Raw genomic sequence first — 8,143 nt, forward strand, 5'->3', positions numbered from 1 at the left:
CAAGAAAGTACATCCTGTCACCGCTCAATCGTCGAATTCTGCCACAAATTTGAGATAGAACGTGGCGTTCTAGCTTCTTGATATAGACATGTTAGACTGTCACATGTTGATTGAAGAAATGGGAATATTATATGTCTTGCACCATTTTTAGCCAATATTTTTTTGGGCGTTGAATTAGGCACAAAATTTATTACTTCTTTCATTTTTTTAAACTTGTGTACGTGGAATTTGACTAGATCAGGTTGTGATTTGGTTATGTAACCTTTCTTTCATTCTTTTGTTCTTATGAGTAATACATATCAGAATTTTCAGCAGTGTATTAATGAGCCTATTCAAGCTAGTTGCGATCCATTCTTAAATCTTTTTGCTCTTTCCGAATTATTAAGAAAATTCGAAATAATTGTTGTTGGTCAATAAAGTTTTTCTACGACCTATTTCACTTTATTTGGAATTCCTTGATTTTAAGTGTCAATTTACGTTCTTATTGTCTAAAAAAGTCATATGACATCCAAACATATAAATGCATTTATCATATTTTTGAGTTAATTTTATCCATGGTCATTGAACTTTTGTGTTTGTTACCCAAAAGTCATTTTTCTTTTTTTTTGTTACATAAAAATCATTCAACTTTGTGTTCATTACACAAAAGTCATTTTTCTTTCTTTTGTTACACAAAAATCATTTTACTTTGCTCTAGTTATCACAAAAGTCACATTTGTACTTGAAAAGTCCATTATGCCCTTGATATTATATAAACCTTCATATTTATATAATACCTTCTATATTATATACTATATAATATATTTTTAACTATGTATTTTATTTATATTTATTATTTTTATAATATATTCATATTTAATTTTTTCTTAACGTTAATTTTTAAAATATATTAGTAGCGTTATTAAATTTGTTAGTAACTTTAATATATATTAGTAGAGAAATTAATCGGCAAGTACATTTTCGTGAGAAAATTCGCAGGTAAACAAACAAAGAAAATGAGGAACAAATCATATGTTAATCTGAAGGAAAATCCCTAGATACTACATGCGAATTTAGCTGGGGATATTTTCTTGGGGATTAACCTGGGTAATTGGTTATTAGGAAATTACACTACTAGAAATTCGAGAAAAATCGACCAAAGTTGGTCGGTAATGGCCAATAACCGTCCAAAACGCGACTATTAACGTGTGGTCGGTATTTTGAAGGTCGAAAGGGCATACCGACCAAAGTTGGTCGGAAATTACCGACCAACTTTGGTCGGTCAATTAAATTCAAAAAAAAGAATTGCTGAAAAAACGTTGTTTTTTAACGCTTCTAATATATCTTGAAAATTAAAGTTAAGAAAAAATTAAATATACGAATATATTATATAAATAATAAATAAAATAATATTAAGTTATTTTATTTATAAATAAAATACATAGTCAAAAATATATTATATAGTATATAATATAGAAGGTGTTATATAAATATGAAGATTTATATAATATCAAGGGCATAATAGACTTTCAAGTAAAAATGTGACTTTTGTGATAACTAGAGCAAAGTAAAATGGTTTTTGTGTAACAAAAGAAAGAAAAGTGACTTTTATGTAATGAACACAAAGTTGAATGATTTTTACGTAACAAAAAAAAGAAAAGTGGCTTTTGGATAACAAACACAAAAGTTCAATGACCATGGATAAAATTATCTCCATATTTTTCAGTCAATTAGTTTTTTTTGGCTCTTTACAAATTTATTTTTGATTTTATGACCCTACCTTTTCTTTATGGGGAATTACACAAAAATACAACTTACATACATACATTGCAATTAAATGGCACATATTGACTTTGCAAAGTTGCAAAAATAATAGGCTAAGATTCAACATTCAACTCCAAATAGGTTCTCGAAATAACGACTTAATTTTTTTAAAAAAAAAATACTCAAACTTTTAATATAATCTTCGAATTAGTAATTGTGATTCAAACAATAGTTCAACAAACCAAATCTATTTGGGTGGTAAGATTTAGATTTTTAAGATAATCCACCATTGTGGAACAAGCTTAAATAAGTGGGTTTAAATTTCAAATCTGGTTGTCACGACCCAAAATCCACTAGTTGTGATGACACCTAATCCAACCCGTTAGGTCAGCGAATTAACAGTTAACACAATTCCTATAAGGTAAAGGTGACCAACAAATATTATATCTGGATTCCATACAATATCCTAAGGACTAGTGGTACAAGACATGAGCTACTAAGACTAGATTATTGCAGAAACGGAAATAAAATAAATACAACTTCTATTTGAAATGTACTTAAACAGAATTCAACTCTAGAACTACTCAGGGACAAGTGGTAGCCACATCCGGAAGGCACAAACATCTTCAGAGTCAGCCCCCGTTATCACTCGCAGCTCCACTCCAAAATCTGCACGCAAGGTGCAGAAGTGTAGTATGAGAATAACCGACCCCATGTACTCAGTAAGTATTTGACTAACCTCGGTGAAGTAGTGCGAGGATTTTTAGTTAAAATATACTCACTGATATAACCTGTGCAGAAGACTAGCAATAGAACAATACTAGAACATAATATAATAGAATGCAAGGAAACAAATATACAAAGCGGTAAATGATTTCTAGAAGATCCACGATTAATATTCCTCAATATCACGACCAATCTTTTCCTTAGAGTGATAACCAGCAAATCATGGTAATAAATCCATAACTTACATAGTGTGAGAAATATACCCAAGACATCAAATCAAATGGCACAGCAATACCCTTCGTGCATTTATCCCATCCTCACCATATATATGTATAAAAGTACCAACCAGGTGAAAGAAATGCTGATAACAGAAATGACAAGGTAGGAAATACATAAGTAGCAATGATGAACAAGGCAGTACATATGGACTACAATAATAGACTAGGTAGGAGGCATAGGAGTGATGATATCAATTAGGAAAGAAGAACATAATTTCACCTAACTAGCATGGTAGAAGGCATAGATGTAGATATAACAAATAAGAAGGAAAAACATGATATTTATAAGCTAACAAGTAGAGGCATGAATGGCTAACATGGTAGAAGGCATATAGTGAAGTGCAACAAAAATAGATACGATATGGATGTATATATAACAACAAGAAGGAAGGTATAATTTTTGCAAGTTAAACAAATAGAAGACATGGACAACACAACAACAATCGAGATAGAGGACAAAGACTGAATAACAACGATAAGTCACGTAGATAACATAGGTGCAACAGTAACAACTCGAGGTAAAGGCATGAATGTATACACAGGGAAAAGATATCACAACGTGAAGCATGTCCCTCGTCCTCGCCTGCACGGAAACACCCTTCGTGCTATGAACTCATGATAATGTAAAAGCATGGCAATATAAATGAAATGGCATGGCATCACCCTTCGTGTTTTTACTTTCATCCTTACATGATAATGTAAATGAGATCAGGATAATATAAATAAAACGGAACGACATCACTCTTTGTGCTTTTACTCTCAAATAAAATGGCACGGCATCACCCTTCGTGCTTTACACTTTTCTTCACATGATAAAATATATGAAATCCAGAACTGTAACAACTATAGGGGCATCAAGCTACTGAGTCATACCATGAAAGTGTGGGAGAGGGTAGTGGAAGCGAGGGTGAGGAGGCTGGTGTCCATATTCGATAACCAGTTTGGGTTCATGCCTGGTCGTTCCACTACAGAAGCAATCTTTCTTGTTCGGAGGTTGGTGGAACTGTACAGGGATAGGAGGAAGGAATTGTACGTGGTATTTATTGACCTAGAAAAAGCTTACGACAAGGTACCTAGGGAAGTTCTTTGGAGATGCCTGGAGGTGAAAGGTATTCCGGTGGCTTATATTAGGGTTATTAAGGATATGTATGATGGAGCTAAGACTCGGGTTAGGATAGTGTGGGGCAACTCAGAGCATTTCCCGGTGGTTATGGGGCTACACCAAGGATCTGTACTCAGCCCGTTCTTATTTGCTCTGACGATGGACGCACTGACACACCATATTCAAGGGGAGGTGCAATGATGTATGTTATTTGCTGATGATATAGTTCTAATTAATGAGACGCGAGGCAATGTCAACGAGAGGTTGGAGGTTTTGAGACGGACCCTTGAGTCTAAAAGTTTCAAGATGAGTAGGACTAAGACTGAATACGTGGAGTTCAAGTTCAGCCGTGTGCCGGGTAAAGCGGGCATGGACATGAGGCTTGACTCTCAAGTCATCCCCAAGAAAGGGAGCTTCAAGCACTTGGGGAGTCGATTATACAGGGGGGTGGGGATATTGACAAGGATGTCACGCACTGTATATGAGTGGGGTCGATAAAATAGAGTCTAGCGTCTGGTGTCCTGTGTGACTGGAAGGTGCCTCCGGAACTTAAAGGAAATTTCTATAGAGCGGTGATTAGGCCGACCATGTTGTATGGTGCAGAGTGTGTTGGCCAGTCAAAAAGTTTCATACCCAAAAGTTGAAAGTTGTAGAGATGAGGATGCTGAGATGGATGTGTGGGCACACTAAGCTAGATAAGATTATGAATGAAGATATTCGGGTGAAGGCGGGCGTGGCTCCCATGGAAGACAAGATGCGGGAAGCTAGGCTTAAATGGTTCGGGCACGTGATGAGGAGAAGCCTGGATGCACCGGTAAGGAGGTGTGAACGGCTGGCCTTGACGGGTATGAGAAGAGGTAGAGGGTGTCCTAAGAAATATTGGGGAGAGGTAATTAGGCAGGACATGGTGCGGATGCAGATTTCCGAGGACATGGCCGTTGATAGGAAGTTGTGGAGGTCGAGCATTAGGGTTGTAGGTTAGGAGATAGGAGGCTAGTATGATAGTGTTTTGTTTTAGGCTGCTAGTGGCTCCAGTTGTGTTCTTAATACTTCATTAGGGTCGTAAGTTAGGCTGTAGTATGTTTGGTGGCCCTTTGTGTACATGTTATTCCCTTACGTCTGTAGTACTGTGCCTTTGTTACTGGTTAGTGTTATTATTTTGCTCTGTATTTTCTGGTTATTGCGTTGCTAGTGTTATCTTTCTGGATTCCTTTGCTGTTACTGATACACTGTCTTTTTCCTTCTTGTGTTGAGGGTCTACCGGAAACAGCCTCTCTACTCCTCCGGAGTAGGGGTAAGGTCTGCGTACACACTACTCTCCCCAGACCCCACCTGTGGGATCTCATTGGGTTGTTGTTGTAGTTGTTGTTGTTATGATGATAAAATATATGAAATGGCACGGCATCACTCTTCGTGCTTTTCACTCTCCCTCACATGATAATATATATGAAATGACATGACATCACCCTTTGTGCTTTGCACTCTTCCTCACCAAGCGTATGTATATCAATGACAAGCAAGGTAGGAAGCATAAATAACATCAAGGAGAGTGATTAAACGAATATTCCAAATGAACCTCAATCACAACTTTCAAGCAAACAATAGTTCAATAAACCTTCAAGAGCCTTATTGTTCAAGTATTTCAACAATTCTCAAAATGATCTACAACTCAGGTATAGAATCTAATATCTCAAGAATAATGGTCATGGCAATGTATTAGTGATTAAGCATAATGATGACCGAATTAGACACATCAATGTTTCTTAATATTCCATCAAATTTTAATCAAGTTATAATAAACTAAATCTTGGTTTCTAACATTTAATTCCATATTCTTAGTAATCTAGAAGTCAAGTAAGACTTAAAGCAAGAAGGTTACGCAATTCTACAAGGAGCAATTTATAGTATAATTTACCCCCCCCCTCCCCCCCAGCATGATTAACCCTGGCACATGGATATACGCTCGTCACCTCATATATGTATCACCTCCGCATGTAGAAAATAATGACAATTAGTAGAAAAAATATCCTCATCAAAGTTAGGCAAGACACTTACCTCAAACAAGCTAAATCGATACATTAGAAGCGCCATCCCGCTCAAATCATCCTCGGAACGGCTCGAAACTAGGCAAAAGCAAGTCAAAATCATCAAATAATGCCATAGGAAGCAAACCCAATCGAGAAAGGTCAATTCTTTACACATTTACTCAAAATCAACCAAAAAGTCAAACTCGGGCCACCTCGGAATCCGAAAAAACTTACAAAATCCAACAACCCATTCAATTACGAGCCCAACCATACTAATTTTACTCAATCATGACTCCGAATCGATGTTCAAAACTCAAAAATTCACTTTAGGAAAGTGTAGACAAAAAACCCCAGTTTTTCTTTTGAAATCATCAATCAAATGCCAAAAATGAAGATGGAATCACGGATATAATCAAAACCGAGTAGAAAACACCTACCCCAGTCCATGTGGTGAAAAACTCCTCCATGATCGCCCAAATCCAAGCTCCATAGCTCAAAATATGCTAAAATGTCTGAAACCTTCAAAATAAAGTACTTTGTATCACTGCTCTAGCAATACCCTTCGCGAACGTGGTCATAGCCTCGCGTTCGCGAAGCACAAACTCACATTGCCACACTTTACTCTACGCGTTCGCGGCAACACACTCATGAACGCGATGAAGCACACTGCCAGACCTCTGCGATCGCGGACAAACCATCGCGAACGAGATGAAGAACCCATCAAGACTGACCAGCCCCGCTCAACACTACGCGAACGCATAGCCATGGACACGAACGCGAAGACTAAAAGCTTCAACCCAGTGCGAATGCAATATCTGAAACACGAACGCGAAGAACAAACAGCTCCACTGATAAAAATACCCATCGCGATCACGTCCCCTTTCCCGCGATCGCGAAGCACAACTCAAAAACCAAAAAACCAGCAATCTCATGCAACTCCAAAATGGTCCGAAGTCAATCCGAAACACAACCGAGCCCCTCGGGACCTCGTTCGAACATACCAAAAAGTCCCATAACATAACATTGACTTACTCAAGGCCTCATAACAACATCAAAACCACGAATCACACCTCGAATCGAACTTGATAAACTTTTGAACTTTCAACTTCCATATCTCGTGTCGAACCATATCAAATCGACTCGGAATGACCTCAAATTTTGCACACAAGTTCCAACTGACATAACAAAGCTATTCCAATTCCTGGAACCACAATCCGAACCCAATATCATCAAAGTCAACTTCCAGTCAAACTTATGAACATTCCAAAACTCCAAATTGTCAACTTCCGCCAATTAACGCCAAAATCTTCAAGAACCATCCAAATGCCAATCCGCGCATAAGACTAAGACCAAAATCACCATCCGGACCAAACGGAACCATCAAAACTCTGATCTGGGCTCAAATACATAAAAAGTCAAACTTAGGCAACTATTCCAACTTAGAGCTTCTCAGTTGAGATTCATTCTTCCAAATCAACTCTAGATCACCTAAAAACTAAAACCGACAATTTACACAAGGCAAAATGAATCACATGAAGCTACTCATGACTTCAAACAGCTGAACCCAGTGCCAATGCTGAAAACGACCGGTTAGGTCGTTACACTGGCTTTATAAGAAATTTGGTGAATGTTGTTTAGACTTGTTAGAAATAGTATAAGGAGGTTGTATACACAATTTGAAGTCATTTAATGAAGATTTGAACTGGTCCACCATTGTTGAACAAGCTTAAATAAATGGGTTTAAATTTTGAATCTAGTCTTTTGAGAAATTTGGAGTTAGGTGTTAGTTAGACTCGTTAGAAATAGTATAAGGAGGATGTATATAATATTTGAAGTCATTTAATGGAGATTTGGACTGGTTTTGAACAAGAATTGCAATTGAAAATGGTGAAAGAAGTTCGTCTACTTCTATAAAGGTGTATAAAAGTGTATAATAGTATATATGAAGTGTTTATACACTCATATACACTATTATACAAAAATGACTTCGTCTTCTTCCTTGAGCCTCCTTTGAAATTTAACTCAATTCTAGCTCAAATCTACTGCAAATCACTTCACATTTAAGTTTTGAACTCCTCTTGATATTTTCAATCAGTTGGAGCAAGATCCAATCCAAACAACTAACAAACTCTAAAAGCCCAGATCTAAAATTTAACTCAAAGATTAAAAAAGAAAATTTTAAAAACTAAATCGTGAAGGGTCTAAAAAACCACGAGGCTCTAGAACAAATATATTCTTAGTTTTTGCGGTAAGTTTTTCTTGTCGTA

The sequence above is a fragment of the Nicotiana attenuata genome, unplaced genomic scaffold, assembly GCF_001879085.1.
Source record: "Nicotiana attenuata strain UT unplaced genomic scaffold, NIATTr2, whole genome shotgun sequence".
NCBI classification, from domain to species: Eukaryota; Viridiplantae; Streptophyta; class Magnoliopsida; order Solanales; family Solanaceae; genus Nicotiana; species Nicotiana attenuata.